The sequence below is a fragment of the Mus musculus genome, chromosome 4, assembly GCF_000001635.26.
Source record: "Mus musculus strain C57BL/6J chromosome 4, GRCm38.p6 C57BL/6J".
Taxonomy (NCBI): Eukaryota; Metazoa; Chordata; class Mammalia; order Rodentia; family Muridae; genus Mus; species Mus musculus.
Window position 1 is genome coordinate 22,942,610 of NC_000070.6, and position 21,706 is coordinate 22,964,315.

General features: G+C 37.8%; 1 long non-coding RNA gene across 1 annotated transcript in view; it reads left to right on the forward strand.

Annotated features, from left to right (window-relative positions):
* Gm30886 overlaps window positions 1-21,706 on the forward strand; it is a 40,935-nt gene that overhangs the window by 4,035 nt on the left and 15,194 nt on the right. The window contains exon 2 of the long non-coding RNA XR_390437.1: window positions 19,464-19,632. This is a non-coding gene — a long non-coding RNA (predicted gene, 30886). The remainder of the gene's footprint in view (window positions 1-19,463; window positions 19,633-21,706) is intronic.

Here is a 21,706-nt window from a genome sequence, read left to right on the forward strand (position 1 = left end):
TAAAGCATCTCTTGTTGGTTTATAGCTTGCTTTGTGTTAAGATGGACTCTCTGTCTGCAGAGCCTCGGCAGTGGCTGACTTGCCACCATTGTTGTCTCATTCCAGAGGACATAAAATGCTTTGTGTTCCTTCTTTCAATGAGGTTTGGGATTAAAGACCAATCAAACTGTCCAAGTGGAACAACTGTGGGGATATTTTATTAGTGATAGCGAGAAAATATGATAAAAACATCTGGAATAAAACATGTTCAGTCGATTAGCTATATTCCCTTGACTGCCATATGCACAGAAATACATGAATTACATGTGTATATAAAGCTGTGAATATATCCTGGCATATCTCCTGGAAAAGATGCCAAGTTTATATATCTATCTATACATACACACACATAGATATACATGTGCATGTATCATATAGAACTATGTCAGATGATATTGTGATGTTTGTTTAGTCCACTGGACACTAACAAGTCATTGAATCGGTCAAACAAGATGTACCATTTGAACTTTATGTACTTGCTGAGGTAGATGCATAGTCTTGTTTAAAGCAAGAAGATAGATTCTTGCTTATACTAAACTGTGTACCCTATGATACTTTAAATATAGTAGCTAATTAATTGACTAACTAAAGGTCTTTTCAGCATTTTTTTCTAGCTGACACATGCCTATGATGAGTCAACATCTTGGACAATCTGAATAAAAATTCTATACACAAATACATAGGCGACTGAGGATGTATAAGGGAACTCACTCTCCCCAAATTATTAAGATTATGTAAAACTTAGCACCTCCATTTTTCTGTAATTTTTGGAAATGCCTGAAGATCTCTGTCATAAAATAATGGTTTTGATTATGAAGTCTGTGGTGACAGAGATGATAACTACACTCTTACATTCAAGTACACAAATTGGATTTATCCAAAGTTTTAAAGGCCGAACATAGTAAAAAGCAGTTTGAGAAAAAGACATTCCAGGAGAGGCATGCACCTTTGCTCTCCTCGAGGGAAACCAATCCTTGAGCTCATGAACTACACAGATATTGAGATATAGTCTTTTCTTCTCTCTCTCTTTTTCATTTTGAGCATTTTTCTTGGCTTCAAGACTATTTAGGAAAATATACAATTTTAAAATTTAGTATTTTTATTTATTTCTGCTTCCATGTTTTTTTTCAGTTTTAATTAGTCCATTGATTTTAAATGAATGTAGGTACCAAACAGAAAAAAATGTTCAATAATAACTTTCCTTGAATCATTTCATTTTGTGTAACATTATTGTCCTTTATTCTTATTTTTAACTTTTAAATCAACTTACATAAGCTGCTACTGCAAATAATAGCCTCTAGAATTTTCACTGTCTGTTTCATATTTGATGAGAGGTTTTCCTAACCAAAAGGATGTGATCCCCTTTTAGAAATAATGGGCAAATTATTTTTATGCAGAGTATATTTTGCTGCAGAAGATTTGCTATCCAGAAATATCAGTGATGACACAGGAAAAAGTTCTTCACATTTCCTCACATTCTTAAAACATGATCATCAAATTATAGATGTTTTATAAACAATTGTGAGTCAGTAAAACTTCAGTAAATATTTTTCTAAATGTGTTTTCCATTTTTAGATTTTATTTATGACAGTTTTGTATGTGGCAAACACTCATAATGTGTGTTCGTGTGGTAAATGTATGTATACATGCACATCCAAGAACATGCAAAGGTTAGAAGAAGAAATCACATGCCCTGCTTTTCGACTCTCTGACTTATCACCTTAGTTGGGGCATCTTAATAGAGCTAAGCTGTGGTGAGCAAGCCTCAGCATCTTTGCCCCCTCTGGTGCTGGAGCTGCAGGTATATGTAACATACTTAGCTTTTCCACAGTAGCTGGCCACTCCAAGCTCACGTCATCATGCTTGTGTAGGAAAGTGCTCATGCCTGCTACACCCTACAGTTTTTAAGGCAGGAATATGTTTACAAATAAGTAGTATATTTATTATATTCATGTCAGACACTGACACAGATAGTATATTATTAAATGCATATGTGTGTGTGTGTATGCGTGTGTGTATGTGTGTGTTGAATAGTCACCTGTAATAAGAGATTATAGAGACCCTATCAACATATTATGAAAGTTTATTCTAAATTCTTTTAAAAAACTGATATGATCTTTCAGATAAACTGTTAACTATTTCCTGAATGAATCCTATACAATTAATAGCAATGAACTCTTGGTCTTTTAGAGGAAGAACCAAAAGAAAAGTTTGCTGTTCAAGAAACAGGGTCCTGCTCTGAATTCCTTGAATTATTACTAAGGTTAAACTCTTTTTTTCCGTGGATTATTTTTGTGAATGTCTAAAGACTCACATGTTAATGTTATGTTCTGATTCATGAAGTGTTCAGAACTCTTCCAATAAGATACAACACAAATAACTATGAGTTCATTTTGATCAATATGTATAGAAAACTTTTCAACACTGAGTCTTCTCAGCAGAAGTTAATCTAGGGATTGAGGAAAAGAGAACATTACATCCTCAGAGCTGAAATTTAACAGAAAGTAGTGATACCACTTTGTGTGATGAAGGGAAACGGACACCAACCTTCCAAATCATCTAGGCTTTTATGGTAAAGAATCAAGGCAAATGTGAACACTCTTCATTATTGAAAATTCTGTTGGTTAAACAAAAAAAAAAAAAAAAAAACTAGTGGCAAATTCTTCTTTGGACATAAAATTGACTTAAAATTGAGTGTTTTCATATGTTTATTTCGAAACAGTTATGGTTTTATTAGCATACTAGCAAACTCGATTTTAGAACTGCAGACAGACAGAATTCTATATCAGCTCAAGGTGAAATTAAAACAGGCTGTGTGAAGTTTTCATGATCCAGGGACTGGCTGAAAGCACGACATTTATCAGGAAGCTCAATAATTGGCCCACATAGGATTTGCCATGGCCCCATGAAGAATCATTTAGGAAGGTGAGATTCTGATATTCTGACTTCTTTGAGGTAATTAACCATGTTTTTTTGTTTTATTGTTTTTGTTTGTTTGTTTGTTTTTGAGTTATACTCTTTTGCCTGCAATTTATTTAGAGAGTTTTTGATAAAGTCCACAAAGACACTGCTCTATCTGGTTATTGTCCTTACAGATCATTAAACAACCTTAATTTATTTCAGGCTCCTTCCCTTCATGGTTCTTGCTGTCATCTTCAACCAAGATTCTCTTGCCTTCATCTCCCTGCAGTTCCACTGCTTTGGGGATCACATTGTCATGACTTAGGTAAAATCTCAGTGCTTTTCATCAGGGTTTAAATTATCAGACAATCATCTTGTAATATGTGGATCAATGAAAGCAGCAAAATTTGAAAATAATAATATCAGAGAAAAAAAAATCACCCAGAATCATTCTACACAACTTTTCTAGATGTAAACCTTTAGCCATTTTGCTAGTATGGCAAAATCACAGAGGTGTGTACGTCTTCCTGCAGACTTTTTTGTTTCTTTTATCCAGTTCTAGTAAAACCTTCCAATTCTTTCTTCCAAACATTACGCATTTTGAGTACATCAAATGTACTCAAGTTCCTACATCAAAACTCCATTGACTAAAACTGTATAAAATCTTTGGCCTCCCACCAGAAAAGGCCTAAATGCAGCAATGTAAGGATAAATTAAAGTGACAAGGTCTCAGCAGTGGAAATTAGTGCAACTCTTCTAATTGCATGTCTAGCCTGAGTGATGGGATACTTAATTCTTACACATCCCAGACAATTGCTTTATACTAACATGAGCTCTGGGAAAAAGGTGGATTCTATAGACATATGGAGGAGTAGATGGAGTGGAAAAATAAATCTGAGACTCTAGCCACTCTGGTAAAAATGTTTTCCCTACATTATGAATAAAGGTGTCCGTCCTCTTGGTTCATTATTTTCATAAGAACAGAATGTTAAACAAATGATAGCCAGCCAGCCTGCCTGTGTTAACTCCTATGCTGTAAAACCACAACAAAAGCCCCATGGGTAAAGGCAACATCCCTTTTTGTAAAAGACAAGGACACAGCCTAAATATGAATCCCAAGGGACAAATGGATCAGGGACAACCGCATCCTCTTTGCTCTCTCCTAGAAGTACTGCTAATAAAAGCCTTCAAAACTAGCATGGGTTCTTATATCTATTTAACCTTTTGCCCCAAGAAGCAAAGAGCATCTGGTTAAGTGGAGAGGAAAAACGCAGCAACTTTTCATTATCAGAGCTCCCAGGCAGAGTGTGGGCAAGCCAGAGCTGCCAAGCCTGGGTTAAATGCTTGTTGCCTTCACTGCCTGAGGCCATCTAGCGTGTTTAGAAATGATTAAGTACTGCAGCCTAGAAAGGACCTGTCCTGAGCGTTCATCTCTGACTTCCAGCAGAAAGGAGAGGCTGGCAATGACAGAGGCAGATGGATGAGTCTCATTAGTATGGCGAGGCAGCGAACCAGACTGCCTTCACAGAGCTGTCCAAAAAGAGGGAGCAAATTAAAATAGGATCTGGGAAAAAACCAATGAGCAACTGCTTTAACTCTCTGCTACCTGGTTTCTTCAGTGGGAGACTTCACAGACAGTGTGGCTTAGGATGAAACACTCCTGCACCATGAAATGAGCTTGGCTCTGTAGACTCAATCACATACAGTCTGTCCTTTTTTTTTTCCTTATGAATCCTTGAAAATATAGTACTTGCATTTCTTACAGTAGAATAACGCAGATGATTTCATCGGTAAGCATTTGTTACTGCTGCTGAGAGAGGTGGGATGGGAGAAAGAGGGGGAGAAACTTCTGCCTACAGAGGAGATGGGGAAGCTGTGCGTTACATATACAGTTGGCTAACTTGGAGTGTCTACAAAAGAGTCAAAGTCCTGCTCAGGAGTCAGAGCTACCTGAAAGGGCTGAGGCTCAACCCAGGAAAGAGCAGATATAGAATTTCAGGGACAGAAAACAAATAAATACTAACCTAAAGGAGTTTTATCAGGAAAGGGGGTAGGTTAGTGGGGCTCATGAGTAATTCAAATCCTCCCTATGTCATGGGACCCAAGTCCAGATGAAACCTTTAAACAAAGGGTAATTCATTAAACAATAGGTTTTATCTTCTGAAAGCCTGGGATTTTTCTTTTCTGTTGCTTTCATATATTTTAGGCATGGGAAATGGGTATATAACATTTAGAGTGGATTGATATTCCTTAAAATTTTGCACATAGCAAATATTAGTTGGTTATTTATTAATTTAGTAAATATTTATGACATTTTTTGAGTTATTTCAAGCCAGGAACCAAAACTTAAGAAACAGAAACACCGTGATCTCCTTAAATGTTGTCTGTAAGAAGATAGAAAAGGAGAATAACAGAAAGAATAGGCATTTTGAGTGTGCCCACTGCACCAGGAGCCCAGTGGAAGGTAAATACCTATTGGCACATAGAATCTGCAGACATGGAGCAGGGTCAGAACCAGACATTTGTACAAAAGTGACCTATTGCCAACTAGATGTACAAGAACTCTGTTGTGATAATCCTGATGTAGAAGCCACTAATTCCTCTTTGACAGAGAGCAAAAGATTTTGCAGGGAAGTTGGCATGTATGTGTCGCTGGACAGTGTCTACTGGGGACACTTTCAAGAAAGAAACTTTAAATGTAAAGATACATTTTTGTTCTAAACAAATGTACTTGGGCTTGGTCAGTGTTGTGTCAGTTCTTTCTGCATCTTCCCTTGTTTCAGCTGATAGTGTGCCAAAAGAGACAGAGCACTAAGGTCTACAACTTATCAAAAGAGAGAGAGAGAGAGAGAGAGAGAGAGAGAGAGAGAGAGAGAGAGAGAGAGAGAGAGAGAGAGAGAGAGAGAGAGAGACCAAAGGGGGAAAAAAGAAGAGAAGGAAAAGGAAAAGAAGACGAAAGAAGGAAGAGGAGGAGGAGAGGGAGGAGGAGGAGGAGGAGGAGGAGGAGGAGGAGGAGGAAATGTCCTCAGGTTAGCAGTTGGCTAAATAATGGGTGGCTGGTAGCTGGATTGTGATCTCTCTTTAAAGCACACAGAAGTTTGAGTTACAAAGGTTTTGTAAATTGCTACTTTTTCTTCAAATGCATACCTTTATTATTCCTAATTTCTCTCTTTCAATAATTCTCTATAAGTAGTGAAATGTCAATCATAGTATTTATGACATTCCACACATTTATTGTTTCTCAGTAACCACCAATTTTACACTTCTGAACTTGAATTTAATAATTTCTTATTTAAACACCCCCACTCTCTCCCAAGAAAAAGATGAGAAAATCTTTAGAAAATATAAGAATTACAGGACACGAAAAGATTGCTTTTTTTGGAAAACAACTTTTATTCTATATTTTACTGATTGAAATCTCTATACTCAACTAAACTCCGCACCACAACTGTACTTTCACCAGAGTTTATCGACTGCAAAGAGGGCAGGGGTGACTATCCTACTGAGGTATGTCAATGATCTGAAGCAAGAGCTCTTTGATAAGAAGACCATTCAGAGGCTAGATCCTTCTCAGTTCCTACAAGATAGACAAAATACAGATGTGTGTTCTCCCTCTTGATACTATTGCTATTTAGGGTTGCTTTGTATGCACATGTTATCTCTGCTGGTGCCAGAACTTAGTGGCTTAGCCAGACTTTGTATTTTATAGCTACTTCCGCATCACACTGAATATAAGTAGAAATAATTTATCATATTTATCTTCATGTAGAATATACATGCAAAAATTATCTAACTAAATGTAAGTTGTCAGAAAATGGTTCATACAAAGAAAATAATATTATGCAGTATAAACTTTTATTAAGTTGTAATGTAACTGACACTGATTGAGGGAGATTGAGTCCAAGCTTCTTTTCTCTATGACATTTGTTCAAGTAAATTATAAAGGTAACAAGAGAAAAACATTCATTCTTTCTTCTCATTCTGTCTTTAAATTTCAGCAGCCAGGGTTTTTTTTTAGCCACATTTATGCACAGTGTAATATCACTGGAGCACTGAGTGCATCCTGGGTAATAATGATAACTGTTAGCAAAGTGCAGTCATAATTGACCTTTACTCCTGAATAAAGGTTGGCTATGGAAAGATAAACTTGCATGTTGAATTAGGAACATAAAAAGAAGGTTTGAGGCCATGGAAGGGGCATAACCGAATAGAAATCCATGAATATTTCATGTTGGTTAAGGGTTGGAAACTTGATGTGACCTTACCCTGACACTTGTCCCCCAACAGTTTTTAGAAGAACATTCTGATCACCATTTGACAACTTCAGTCAGGGAAGGTTTTTAACTTACTAGGATAATTAAATTATAGTATAAATGTTTATACTTAAAGCTGTTACTTAGATGAACTAGACCACATATTCATGTTCTTGAAGTGTAAGGCTGACCCCTTCCTGGTTCAAGCATCTTTACTAGTCTATCATCTCTCTTGAGGTCTGGGGGACTAGTTACTCTTAGAGAAACTGTATTTCCTGGAATCCTTGTAGAAGACTAAGAAGAGGCATATGATTTTCAAACCTCAGTTCAAAGTATTAATAACTACAGAGTGGGCACTTGTCTAATTAATTTGACATGTGTCTTTCCCAAGATATCTGGGTTTTATCAAACTAGAAATTTAGAGAGCAAAAAATATAACTTATTGAGAAATGAAAAGAACAAGAACACCAGGCTACCAAATCATGTTAATGACATTGATAGTTATCACTTAATATCTGCTAGGATTTCTGTTAAATTCGCCAGTATAACTGGGACATACTGATGGCCCATGCATTCCTGAAATGATACAGTGTACAGCTGATTGAAACCAGTGATGCCAATGTCTTACTTTCACAATCAAGTGGAGAAGACAATGATAGCCAGTAAAAGCAGCTGAGAACATTAGGGTATTTGTGTGGTAAAGATTTCATATATAGAAGGAAAACAGATAAATGAATATGAAATTTAGACCCTTCTGCAGAATTTAGAGAAGAGCAGAATTTTGAATAAAACACTTTGAAGGAAAGAAGCATTCTGGGGTAACAATGTCTTTGGTGAAAAGCAGATCAAGGAGAAAATTTGTTCAGTTAACACTTTTAATTTCATTAATTTAATTATTTGTTCACTTTATATTCCTATGGATATTCCTTGCCTTCCTCTTCTCCCAGTCCAACCTTCCTAAGCCCTTCCCTAATTTTCTGGTCCCCTTCTTCTCAGAGAAGGGGAAGTCCCCCAAGAGTTCTGACCTATCCTGGCACATCAAGTTGCAATTAACACTTCTAATCAATTTTTGGACTTGTCTTTTGTTAACCATGTCACCCTTAAAAGACTATATATTGTTGGTTTGGTTTTGGCAATTAGACACTAAAATTTTCCCTAAGACTACAAATGGGTCATTTATTTCAGTCTGGAGCTCTCCTAGCCCTTTGAATTGCCTGGCCAGACATCTATTTCTGTTAGGAGCTGATAAGTTCTTGGAGTGACAGAGGCATTCCTACATGCCTCTGTACACTGATTTCTGTGGGATTCTCCAGCTTCCTCTGATACCTAGAGAACCTAGGGAAGGGTCAGGCATAGTGCCAAGAGTTTTAGGGAGGAGATCACAGAAACTGCACTTTAGGAGATATTTGGATCCACTAACAAAAGCAATCACAATAGGAACTCGATCAAGAGGTAGGTTAGGAAGGAAGAGATTTATACTTGGTACACAGTCCAGCTGCTGTTGTTACAATTTGCATGAAAAGCAACACAAGCAAGTGCTGTGAACAGCTGAAGGATGGATATTCACTAGAAGAGTTAAGAAAACTCTCGATTTCTCTAGACATGCGTTAAGGTTATAAATAGAAAAGTGTGCATTTTCAAGAAACCAGTTAACCTACTCAATGCTGCCATTTTCAGGGGGAAACATTTATGGTTGTGCACTAACAGGTGCTTTGCAAGGAAGAGTAAGCTTCATTTCAGCAATAGAGCACCACATAATTTCAAAGCCAGTAATTTAACTTTGAAAAAAATTACTCTGTTCTATCACTATTAGTTTATAAGAAAACAGAGCTTGACCTGCAAGTTAATAAAGAAAGCATGTTTACTAATTAGCTTTATTCTTCTTGTCCCATGTTAATTGCAAGGGATCCATCTATCTCACTTATGAATATGTTAATTTATGTCAGAGTGGCTCAAGTTTTGAGTATGCAAACTCTCCCTTTAATTAGATCAAAGGAAGGTCTATCACAGTTTCACAAGATGGATTCTAATTTTTAATCAGTAAAATAAGTTTGCCTTCTACCCGACATCTTCTTTTGACAGTTGGAAGACACTAATTAACAGACATTACTGTATTAATTGCATTATACCACTACATTCTTATCAGTTAGCTTGTGTTCCCTTCTTGCTAATGCAAACAGTTGTGGCTTTGGTAGAGTCACCTCGTGAATGTCTTCCTAATGCTAACTAGCAATCAATGCATGTAAAATTTCTAATGCTTCTGTAGGGAATTCTACGTAATAGATGTCCCCTCTCTTTTGAATCATGTCCTGCTCTTTAGTATAATTAGTCCTTAAGTGTGTTTTATCTGAATATCAGCTTCCTGGGAGATAGAGGACAGCACCTTTTACTCTCTTAAGAACATATACAGCAGAGGACTGCCAGGTCTGTACTCAGTCAGAGAAGATGCTCCTAAGCCTCCAGAGACTTGAGGCCCCATGAGTGGGAACGTTTGGTTGGGTGGGGGTGGAGGGTGGGGGCAACTTCTCAGAGATGAGGCTGGGGTAAGAGGTATGGAATGTGGAACAGTCAAAGGTAGACCAGGAGGGGGATGACTGGGCTGTAAAAAAAGATTAAATGATAATAAAATAATAAGAATAATAAGAAGAATAAGAATAAGAATAATAAACAAAGATTTAGAACAGTTTCTTTTTGGAATCTTTCCATGATATGCTAAATGGAAATCTGTAGCCTAGAAAACAGTTTAAAGTTCATGACAATTAAAAGTATATATATTACAAAAGGACACAGTTAAGAAGTTAGAAGGTAGAGGTGTCCTGGTAAAGCTCTGTGCTTTTAGGTAAGTTTTCAGATTTCTTTCTTTATTTTTATTACAAAATCATCAGGTCTGTAGAGACCCCACTTCCATAGCAGGCCGTTACTTGTGATGTATGTCAGTTCTCCCTTCATTTTTACTATGGGCACCTGAGGAGAGAATACTTGTAGGAACAGAGCCTACCTCTATACCAAAGATAACAATTTGTCATAATGCTGACTATACATTTGTGGATGGGGCATCTTTGTGTTTCCTTTTATCCATACTGATAACATTTCTTATTCAGCTCCTATATCTCTTGAGATAATAACAGACCTTGTTTTACTAGCACTTTTCAGGAAAATTACTTCGTGTCTTGTGGAACTTCTCTGCCTTAAAATTTTTAGGGTTAGCCTTAATTTGAGGGCATATGCTATCTAAAAAGCACTGCCAAGGAGAATGTCCTGACTGATTTAGTCCAGAACTTCAAGACTGGATGTAGGAATGGTCAGAGTCACACAGATGAAAATGCATCAGACATGGCTGCAGTTTCACACCTGGGGGACCATTAAGGTAGAGCTGTGGATCCTTTCAATCTGTATGTCATCAAAATTGTCCATTGCTTGGAAATGTTAGCTCTGAATCTTTGCCGTGTGCTAAGTGACTTCACTTGCATCTGTTCAGTTTATTTCTCTGCAAACTTCTATCAGATCCCAAAGCTCTATGAGTTCATAGCAGAGAGAGAACTGACATTTATGAAAATACCACCCTTGCACTTTGGAGGTGCTGGAGATCACATGCACACACCCCACATACTAATTGTACCAGGCACAAATGTCAGTTTCTAGAGTAGGCAACTTTTTACATAAACTCATTTATCACGATCGAGTATTATGCTAATTTAAAGGTAAACTTTCCCTTTCGACTTTCTTCTGGTGTCTGCTGTTTTTTTGCCCTCCTTTTCCACACCACATCCCCAAGGAGAAAGCATAAATAGCACAAATCCATCGTGAGAGCTGAGAAAACCAATGCAACTGAATGAAGATGGCCAGAGCCAGGTGAGAAGGGCAGATGAAGGGCTCTGACAAGCCCGTTTCATTATCACAGCTATTTCCTTGTAGGCATTCATTAAAATGTCAGTGGTTTGAAGGGGGACCAATATGTATCTCCTCTGATTCCACTTGGGACATTCTCTCCAAGCTCCTGAGCAAATAAAGCTTATATCTCAGTATTAGTCCCTGGAGTCTTCCAGTTCACATCTGACTGTTTTTTCATGGCCATGATCATCACTAATAATAGATAGTCTAGATGTCCCCACTCCTAGGCTTGCAGGATATAAATGCAAGAGTCTTTCCATGAACTCTGGTGTGAATCTCTAGATGCTGCTATGGAACTAAATTGTCTGATTTCCTTCAGGCTGTAACGTTGGAGTGTCAAAAGTTACATGTGTTATTCGAAATCAAACTTGGATTGCTATTCACTCTTTGTAGCTGTAAAGCCTTTACAGCTGTATATGAACCTTGTTTCATGAACACAATGCTTGTTTCTGGTTTACTGACATTGAGGAAATATCTAGGTTATCTATGGTAGACTAGTATTTTCTCAGATGCAGAGATAAATATGACTTTTCCTTTGGGTGATTAAATACAAAAATGAGTGCAGGGCTCTTAGGTTCTTGCACCATTGAGCAATGAAGAGTGTTGACACTGATGTCACTTCTTACTTCCTCTCTGCCTTGATGGTATTATAATAGGACACCAGTCCTTCACAGACTAGTTACTTTAATTTCTTATATCTATCTATGCATTTATATATTTATGCAAGTATGTATAATGCATGTGTATCTGTGTCTATCTATCTATCTATCTATCTATCTATCTATCTATCTATCTATCTATCTATCTATCTATCATCTATCTATCTATCTACTGTCTACCAATATTTATCTTTATATCTATCAGTGTGTGTGTGTGTGTGTGAGAGAGAGACAGACAGACAGACAGACAGACAGACAGACAGACAGAAGTCAAAGGACAATTTGTAGAAGTCTGTTCTTCCCGTCAACAATGTGGAATGGATCTCAGGACATCAGGATTAATGGCAAGCACCCTTTACCGGCCAAGGCATCTTGCAGCCCAAACACTATCAGAGGTCAACACAGGCCTCTAACTGAGAATGTTTGAGTGATCTCCCACTGGTCTACCTGTTAAAATATATACTGATTACTATAGACCTCACACATGTTAGAACACTTTTCAATCTAGGTATTGCTTTCATAATTTAGAGATTTAACTCACCATGATCCTTAGGTTTAATTCTTTGTTTCTCTATGGCAATTTTTGGAATGTTCTCTGTCAAGTTATTATCAAGTGTCTATTGCTGAACATAACAGACCTTTATTTCCATTTTTGCTTTGTACGTTTATATGTTTCTCTCCTCTCCACCAACAACGAGTTAACTTTTGGTTTCTTAGCATCACTTCATTTAAGTAGAGAGTTGCTTACTTTATTTATTTATATATTTTCCAATTCATCTGTGAAAAGGAGTTTAAGTAATTAGGCCATCTGTCATCTTATTTAACAAACTTAAATTTGAAATTTTTTGAGTTAACTGCAAAATTTGTTTTTAAATAGGTAAAAATATCTCTTCTAGAATTTTAAAGTGACACCTTGAAATGAATTTCTTAGTGAAGTCTGAAAATTGCCTCTTAAACTTTTAAAGTATGTTTTTCTACATCTGACTTCTTATAACACTAGTGTGGTACATTTTGGACTTAGGGGACAAGGTGAAGTCATCATTCTACTACTGAGAGAACATATCTCCTTTGAGCTTTAGGTCTGTGTTAAAATCTACTGTAACTTGTAAGATCTGCAAGGCATAGAACCTAGTTTTACAGTCTTTCACCACTAAAGAATAAGCATTACACATAGTTGTGGAAAATGCATGAAAGATAGTGAGTTCTCCATTGAATTTACTCTCTACTTTTACCTCTGGCAGCTTCTCAATTGTTCAGTCCATGAGTTAAGTCAAATATTATGTGAAGTGATCCCAGAACATTAGAACAGCATCCTCTTGGACATAAATGAGTCTGGTTTTGTCTGGATACTATGTGGGTGGTCCAGCGGTTAGCCTATCTCTATCCTCATCTATTACTGTAATGGCTTACAGATCACATAAGTGGGAACTACTAGCATATGCAGTTACTTAAAAGGAGACAAATAAGACCCAATAAAGGAAGCAGGTTGCTTCTATTTTTCTAGAAAACTCCAAAGTAACTTCAAGGGTTTTAATTCTAAAGTAAGCGAACCTAGATCAATCCACAAAGTCTATTGACTCATAAATTTCTGTAGAAGGGGCCATTTAAGGTACAGGCAATGTATATAATTTTGTGAAATACAAACGTCTGTATAACACTTGGTTATTTACTAAACAAATACCACATTTATAGGGGGTCTATTCCAGTGCCCGGCACTACCAACATGTATCAATTAGCAAACACAGCTTCTACTGTCACCCAACTTATGATTTAATAGAGAGAAGAGCAGTCAAATGATGACACCAATAAAGGCAAACCTGAACCCTAAAAGCACACGTTGTGATGTGGGAAGTAAGGTCTGAGGCACTCAGGATGTCGAAGAGGACCAGTGGTTCAGCAGTCTCTGGAAGATATGAAATGAGTAACATCAGCTTGGCCAAGAGAAAAGGAAGAGCAGAGGTAACACCATGTTGAGGGAGTGAGGTGAGTGTCAGCCTCCATATGGAGATATAGCCAGGTTCAGATATTCTGGTCTTCACATATCATTTTTGGCAACATTTACAGGGAAGTAGGTGACAGCATTGATTCTAAAGGCAGGAATTCCACTTTCTATGTGTCTTTTCTGCAATGGGACATTGGGCAAAGCCCTCCCACTTTCTGAAATCTTTGTATCAGTAGTTAATGAAAGGACTGAGAATAATACCCCATCATGGATCTTTCATATAGATAAAAATAATCTGTAAATGTAGAATCCTGAGATGGTCTCAGACATACAGGAGCTACTATGTGCTATCTACTTTTGTTATTTTTCCTTTCTTCTTAAGGAAAATCGGATCTTGTTTTATAAGTGTTCAGAGCATGGCAGCCTCACTTCAAATTAATTTGGCTCTCAATTCTACGGCCATTCACCAGACAATCAAAGGAACTTGAGATAATTGATTGGGAATACATGATCCTTTCTGGGGATGGGGCAGCATAAGTGTCCAACTACCCCTGGCTTGATGGGTATAGAGGTATAGCTTTACTTATAGTTAGATCAGGCTGAGGTGGGGTTTGCAACCTAGCAAGACATACTACAGTTCACTTTCTCCATTAGCACTTGGGGAAAGAATGCTTGGGTTTTCTTATCAGCTTGTCTAGGTGAGGAGAGAGAGAGAGAGAGAGAGAGAGAGAGAGAGAGAGAGAGAGAGAGAGAGAGAGAGAGAGAGAGACAGAGAGACAGAGAGAGACAGAGAGAGACAGAGAGACAGAGAGACAGAGAGACAGAAAGAGAGAAGAGGAAATAGTCCATAGTCAAAAGCAGTCAGATTAGCCCATCCCCCTAGTGTTCTAAGGAGGGGGGGGCTGGCATTTTGATCAAGCTAGATCTAGATCTGGTTCTACTGTGTTGACTTCACAAAACATTTTATTAGCTGGATTGTGCCAGTATATATAAATATTTTGCTTTTGGTAATTTGTATTGCTTAAATATCTCACTACAGATACAGTTTTTTTTTCAATAAATATTGGCAATCTGCCTAATATTGAGTGAGGTTTCTGTCACAGGCTTTTTACACATTAACCATCTTTATATTTGTATTTGATATTATTTTAAAATGACCCCAACTAAAGGTGACCATTACCAGAAGGAACTATAATATTTTCTCTGCTCTTTTATCCATAAGCTCAGCATAGGCTAAAGCTGCTACACAGGGTACAAAACCCCAGGATGTGGTGGGATGTCTAACTTATATTTTATCTGTTTATTCAGGGTCCTTTAGCATCTCTTTCCATGTGATGCTGGGTTATGATGGTCTGAAACACTAAGCAAACACTGATGGTTTATGATGGTCACTCTACTTTCAGGTGAATGAAAGGAGTATTCTTTGACTTAGTCCTAATGGTGGATTATAATGCTGTGGATGTAGCATATGCCACACCATGCTAAGACACTAAACTTTTGAATTAATGTGTGGATCTAAACTCTATGTCTCACTAGTCCTAAATTTTTTATGTAGCTGATTTCCTTAGTATACAGGAAGACTTCACCCCCAAATTCTCAGTCAGTTAGCTGTGGAAAGCCAGGCAGGCAGCCTTTCACCTCTCACTCTGCCCTTCCATTGGAACTGCTGCAAACCTGTCAATTACTCTCTGATTTTTTTATTTATTTTTAATCAAAGTCATGCATGCATATGATTAAGAGCACTAATAGTTATGGAAGTTTCCTTGAGAAAATTGGACCACTTCTCCTCCCTTCCCAACCTCACTAACTATTTCTCTCTTCCCCACTTGCAATGACAACAGCCACAGCTCAGAACAATAGGTTTATGCCATCATTTTCTCAACTGTAAACTTCACAAACTATTTGTGAGCCTCCATGGACAATATCTTTATACTTTTACTAGTCAATTATCAACTTCAGATATAATTTATGGGTTTCCATAGAAGGATTGTACTCTCTTACCAACTCACGTCCCCCGTTTTCCCAGAACACACTAACTTCACTTACCTCACTGACCTACACCAAGGCTTTGGTCATTCTTTTCTCTTTGACCGGACAGGACAACTTTCTTGTCCCTGGTATTGAGAGACAAGGCCAGAAGCATCCATAGATTTCTCACTGCCTTCAGGAAGCTCTATCTTCCTCTCCGGCAGCAATTTTGATGAAGTGAAAGTCAATAACGTAATTGTCCACACTTGTAACAAAACATGTTCTGTGAGTTATAATTAGATCCAGAATTAACATGGATGAGCACTACATGTGGCCTCATAGACACATATTTCCAAAGCAAAATTCTGTTCCTTTTTTTCTTTTCCTTTTTGATTTGTGAGCCAGGGTTTCAGATAGCCTAGGCTGGCCTTGAACTCAAACTGCCTCTACCTCCCCAGTGTTGGGATTACACGTATGCTCTACCACACGTTGGTTCTGTCTATTTTCTGTAATGTTTTCGTTGTGTTTCTGTCTCATTTCTACAGTTCTGTCTTCATCTACATTGCCCTGTGTCCCGAGTAGTGCAGTAGTTTCTAACTAATCATCAGCCTGACGTTCTCTGCGTTCAGTTCGAAGTTCCGTTCACCTGAGGTCATCGCCCTGCTCCTTGGGAGCTCTCAGTCATGCAAGATCATTCCTCCGTCCAGTCCGAGTTCTCATTAGTACCTGCTCATCTTCCTCATGTGCAGCCCCATTCACACTATAGAGTCAAATTCATTCCTAGATGCGTTGAAATCTCTTGTCAAAATTGTTAATATGTTTGTAATATCTTCATAAATTGCATCTTTACATTAGTGCCCCTGATTTTGCATCCATCATCTTATTTTATCATTTTCTCTAAGAAATCTCTCCCATTCAGCTCTCATATCTTCTTAATGACTGCCTAAAGTTTACTTAAAGGCTCAGCTCAAGTGCCTTCTTCACTCCAAAGTGGTCTTTCCTGATATTCTCATACTATATATAGTTTTTTATCATTTTTACTTTTGTATCTATTTGGTACCTTTCTTAGACTGTGTCTCTGGGGGATTCGACATGCACCCTCTGACCAAGCACATTGGAGACTAATGAAGCTCAATTATTTGAGAAAGAATTTTTTCCCCAGGACATATTTTGCTTTTTCCCTGTACCAATGAGAATCTTGGCATGGCCAGGAAGTTTTATGTGTCGTCTTCTTTTTGACAGACTGTAAACTCGGGGAGAATTACAAAGCAGGTATTTTGGTTTGTAAACAACTGGCTCTTGCTGGAAAGAAACATTATGCAAGTAAAGACAGTAAGCCAATGGAAATATTTCCTCATTACAGAGTGATTAATTATCTCTTTTGCTGCTGATTCTAGAAAGAATGTGGCGCTTTGGAATATATACATGCAAGAGCTTTGGAATATATACGTGCCAGAGCTTTGGAATATATACATGCCAGAGCTTTGGAATATATACATGCCAGAGCTTGGGAATATATACATGCCAGAGCTTTGGAATATATACATGCCAGGCAACTTTCTACATGAATGAGTAGCAAATGCTTTACAAGCCTGCGCTAGGTGCTAGGTATTTCTCCTCTCCATTCAATTTCTTGATGGTTCAGATGAAGCCTGTCTGGGATTTCATCTTGCTTCACAGATGTGAGCTTAATGACTCTCTCAGCTTTCTGCAATGTGCACTTTGCCTGTGACAGTTCGTCTGCAGGTGGGTATCCCTGCATGTCCCAGCTGGATCTCCACGACCCCAGTTTCTCAGCCTATTTCTAACACAAGCTTCTTTCTTTTTATCTTGTATAAATGTAAGCAATTTTGCAAACCCTTTTATCCTCGAATTTTCTTTTCAGAAACTATTATTCTAGAGAATCTGTTATTTTTCAAAAATACACATCTTTTACTTCAGCTTTCTAAGCCTTATTTCCATTGTATTAAAATAGCAGCTGGTCAAAGCAATAATGAACTTACTAGTATTTTTCTGGCTGGAGTGTAGAATTAGAATTCATATCTTCTCACAGCTAAGAGAGCTTATCTGCAAAACTCCCCATTTTGTGGCTGTTCAGATTTCTATCTAAAATGAATTGAATCAAATGATGAAAAGAATCTTTTCTTATACCAAGAATGATGCTAATCAGTTTAGTTTTGTGTTTCTGGTATACTTGTTCTGAGAATGTGAAGTTTTCTGCTTGGCTCTGGTATAGAAAGATTTGTCCTCTATAACTTACAATCTCTACTAAAATGCTGATCAGTTGCAGAGTGAAACACTGTGTAGTACAGGATGCTGTGTACTCACAGCATATTCTCTTGGTATTCTCTGTGCACATGAAATTCCTTTGACTTCTCCATAATGCTGTGTGCATTATTAGCTAAATATTGTTGATCAAGTTACCTAAGACTCAATTTCTTCTAATGGAAAATGGAAGTAATAACATTTCCTGGTTTATATTGTTATTGGGAAGATTAAGTGAGTTCACATAAATCATTTTAGAAGAGTGTTTGATACAGGCAAGAGTTGCCAAAGACTTTTCAATTTGTGCTAGGGGTCTCGGAGAAACATGTGATTTATTACGAGAAATTACTCGCATGATCATGGGTGCTGAAGATTGCTATGATGTAAAAGATGGAAGGCTTGCAACCTCAGCAGTTTAGTTCTATCTAATCCCAAAGGTCTGTGACTCAAAGAGGACAGTAGTTTAGGCCTGAGTCTAACTCTGAATGCCCCAAACTCAAACCCAGATGTGTTGGTCTGAGAGAAGGAGAAATGATGTTCTGGCCAGGACAGGGCAAATTCACCTTGCTCCTCTTTTAGGTTCTGATGCGCTTTTGACAGATTGAATTTGCCCACCCACATCTGTGCAGATGGATCACCTCTATTTAGTTTATTGATTCAAATGCTAATCTGTGCTGGAAATAGTCTCACAGAAATGGTGTGTCACCAACTCTGTAGGCCATAAAAGAAACCAACATACAATGTAACTATTTTCATTATTTATTCTTATTTGAAAATTAAGGAGACATTCTCTTGTGTTGATACAACAAGATCAGCTGTAGTTTCCTGTGTTCATTTGTTCATTTGACACAATTTGTTATTTTATTTTTCTGTTTGTATTATTAGTTTTAATTTAAATATCTTGTGATTGCACTGTTCTGCTACTGAAAGAATGCATGAGTTTAGTGCCCATGAGCATCATATTCCTGGGTCCCATGCCTGGTCTCCTTCTTTTCCTTCCGTTTCTTCTCACAGACATTATTATCACCATGATTTTGGCTTGGTGCTTTCTGGGCCTCTCACTTCCCCATTCTTTGGCCATAGCTGAGTTCTCTGGAATGGAGTGAAGCTGTGGGCTTGCCTGTTACCCAGGGGCAACAAGTATGAGATGAAGCCAGGAGATCTTATTCCCTGCATAGCTTTTTACATAACAGGGTTCTCTCTGCTTGGGGAAGAGGTGCTAACCTGCTAGATTTCCATTTTGAAATTCATAATGAAGAGAAACTAGTTGCTCCAGCGAGAATGTTAAGAGCAGATCCAATTGAATCAGTCATTAGATGAACAAGAAACCAGAAAACTCTAGGCTGTCCAAGCCCCAATAAGCGTGCTTTACCTGACATAGAGAAACGGGGAAAAGAATCCTACTATCATACAAACTAGGAATTCATTTTTATTTTTGTCCTTTGAGTTCACGCCTAGATCATGAAAAGATTTATTTATTTATTCATTTATTTACTTACCAATTTTGTCAGTCTTCACTGAGAATGAGCCCTGTGTTGTCTTTAGGAAGTACAGTCCTCCCAGTGGTGTGTGTGAGCCACCTGAGTTACCACACACAGATCCGGAGGGCGAAGGGCCAGCCTGCAGTGCTGGTACATGGCAGTCAATACATGGATAGACAGAACGCATTCATACTTCTCGATAGAGGGGTCAGTGTCACCTGAAAGGAAGACAGGTAAGCAAATACGGTTCCCTACAGTTTTAATGTATCTTACTCAGTAGGGAGTGCGATCTCTGATTCTGTCACATTCTCAGTAATATCAGAGGAGCATTTATTTTCCAACTAGAAGACACTGGAACTACAATGACCTTGATTTTTCATTTCTCCTTAAGACTAAGGGAGTGTGGTGTTGGTATTTGATGGAGAGAAAAATCCTGGAAGTTGATCTGAAATCAACACTCATGTTCAGACAGTTATATTCCAAACGCACTGTCCTTTTGGGTACTGCGATAAGTGGAGTTCAAAGATGACCCCAAGATCCTTAGTTTCTGATTTGTCCTCTATTGTAGTCTATGAGTGACACTTCTATTACTCATAAAAAAACACCAAGGGCCACATAAGGAAGACTGATTTTGGCTCTGGTTCTAGAGAGTTGGCAGGGTGAAGACAGGACAGCAAGAGACAGGCCTGGCAGTCAGAGCAAGAAGCTGAGAGATCAAATCTTTCTGACACGCAGAGAAAAAACAGTGGGAGTAGCTCAGAGCTACATATTCTCAAATCCTGGCCCCAATGAAATCATTTCTGTGGCCAGACCACACTATGAGACCTCCCCAAACAGTTCCAATGGAGCCACAAGTTCAAATTCTGATCTTCCTGGAGACATTCCGCCCTCACGCAACCACAGCAAAATTTCAGCCAGACATTTGGTGAGTTCCAGCAAAGATTTTACAGATGGAATATCCCAAACTAAAGTTACTTGACTTTCAGGAAGATTACTCTGGGTGGGCCTGACGTCATCGTGTGAGTTCATGAGAGGAACAGGATTTTTCCTCACAAAATGTGTGAGGGGTTTAATACAAAGGAGGTTCTTTGTTACTGTCTTTGAAAATAATAAAATAAAATAAAAAGGATGTTTGAGAAGAAGTGGGAGCTGACTCTTGGAGTTAATATTGTCCCTTTGACAATGACTAACTAGCAAGGGAACAGAGACTTCTGTCTTATAACTGCAAGGAAGAATGACAGAAAGCTACTGTAAGTTCCAGGGAAGAATGACCAACATGTTGAGGGGCTGAGGTCTCCGTTACCCTGTACATAGACACGTTCATACAAAGGTAAATGGAAATTTTTGTAATGACTAAGTTCATGATCAATAAAGAACTAATATGCTGGTTGAAGTGCAGCTTGGAGCAAATGTTTCTTTTATCATAAATCTATCTCTATCTATCTATCTATCTATCTATCTATCTATCTATCTATCTATCTATCTATCTATCTCTTTCTCTCTATCACCTGCCTATCATCTATCTATCTATCTATCTATCTATCTATCTATCTATCTATCTATCTATCTATCTATCTATCTATCTATCTCCCTATTAAAATAACCCTCATGGTTTTCTATACTTGAAAGCAGGGGCTGATGAAATGAAGGGGGAATGTACACAAAACTTAGATATACTTTAGAATGTGTACTAGCATTTCCAGGCACTACATAGAATGGTCTAGATCTTTGTGTTTATAAGTTGTTAGAGCCACATAAGAAAACTCTCCTCTGTGGTCAAAATTCTTTCAATCTCTGTGTGAAAATGCTGGCTAAAAGTGCCAAGCTTTTACTCTATGCTGGTTTCCTGAGTTTTCTGGGAGAGTAGCTAATTTTAGTTTCTGACAAGTTCACAGATGATTTTCACAATCCTCTGTTTAAATCTTCTCCTTTCTCTTAAACAATCCTTGTCAATGAAGTGTATTTTTATAGGCACCTGGAGCACTATGGCTAAACTTGTAGTATTAATGAAGAAGTCAGAGCTGTCCCTGTAGGGTTGTAAGGAAAAGCTTAGAGTGTCTGCTAAGAGCCCTGCCACTTGGCAGGAGAAATCATTGAACAGTTTATTGGATCAGAAGCCATTATCTAGGTTGAGACTTGGCATAGTCACACTTCTGTGTTTACTATATATGTGAACACAGGGAAGTCACAAGGCCAGGTTTTGAATGTGGCTGTCAGAAATAATGTCTTTTTGGTTATTCTGTTCCTGAAAGATTGGTCAGTTATTATACATATCTCTGAAAGCATATATGATGCTTATGAGATTTA